Here is a 1,426-nt window from a genome sequence, read left to right on the forward strand (position 1 = left end):
CATACATTAGTGTGGACATAATTTAGAATCCCCGAGTCCTGTGTTGGCCAGCCTTGAAACTAACTCATGCCTGTTTCCCAAGCACACAATACTTGCACAAATCTAGCTTGCATTTGCTGACTCCCCTCAACAGTCCTCTTTTGCATAGTTCTATCATGCCACACATACTCATATGTCCCAAACGCATGTGCCATAATTTTGTAGCACCATGGTCTGAATCTACTGAGATCTCTTCAACCACTCCAGAAACTCCACCTACAACTGTTCTCCATAACAACTTGTAAGTATTCTCTATAGTCTTTTTACCCATCATCACAGTCAAAGCACCTTTGCATACATGAAGAGTATCACTATCCTCATCAGCTCTATAGCTAAATCCTTTGGCCTGCAATGTCCCTAAAGAAACCAAATTCTTCTTCAGATCTGATATGTTCCTAACCTCACATAACATCTTCACTACACCATCATCCATCATAATTCTGAGTTCTCCCATACCAATAATTTCACGTGCTTTATTATTTCCGAGATACACGAAACCAAAATTGCCTGCCCTGTATGTGGTGAACCATTCTTTGTTTGGCGTCATGTGGTGGGAACAACCAATGTCAAGTATCCACTCATCTGTACTATGGTTTGATGATACAAATAGTAGATCAACTTCACTGTTGTAACCAGAGTAATCTTTATGTGCAACATTTGCATATGTAGATACTCCATCTTTCCCCATCGGCTTGCTAGGACTCCATTCATTGGGACAATCCCTTTTGTAATGCCCAGTCTGTTTGCACTTATAACACTCTACTGGTGTTCTGCCCCTGAATTTGGTCTTTTCTCTTTGGCAGGACCTCATCTGCCTTGTCTCCTCCCACGCGCTTGGCTCCCTTTCACATATAAACCATCACCCTGAGACCCTTCACCTACATTCTATCTTCTTTGAGTGTGGGACAAAAGTGCAGATGTGATCTCATCTAGTTTGATTGAGTCTTTCCCGTATGTCAATGTTGTCATCAAGTGTTCATATGAATTTGGCAAAGAACACAGTAATATTATTGCTTTGTCCTTATCATCAACCTTCTGATGCGAACCTCCAAGGGGGTGGTTTGCTTTCTTTGTCGATCGTTCTTGCCTGAAACTTAATTGGACTCGCGGAATAGAATTTTTATTAATGTCAACGTTTTTGTGTATGAAAATTGGATGAAATGTATATGGAATAAGTGTATTATATATAGGCACGATTTTGTATATATTTTTTTTGTATTTTTATTTTTGTGTTTGGATAAAAGAAAATGGATAAGAATGAAGGGTGGAGGCGCCACAAGCTGGATGCTTGATAAGCCTAAGGAATTTCGCCACAAGGAAAGGAACCTTGATAAGAAAAAGGGCCTTGGTTCAACCAAGAAACTAGGAGAAATCTCAACTAGCAATG

Source organism: Lupinus angustifolius, chromosome LG17 (genome assembly GCF_001865875.1).
Source record: "Lupinus angustifolius cultivar Tanjil chromosome LG17, LupAngTanjil_v1.0, whole genome shotgun sequence".
Lineage (NCBI taxonomy): Eukaryota > Viridiplantae > Streptophyta > Magnoliopsida > Fabales > Fabaceae > Lupinus > Lupinus angustifolius.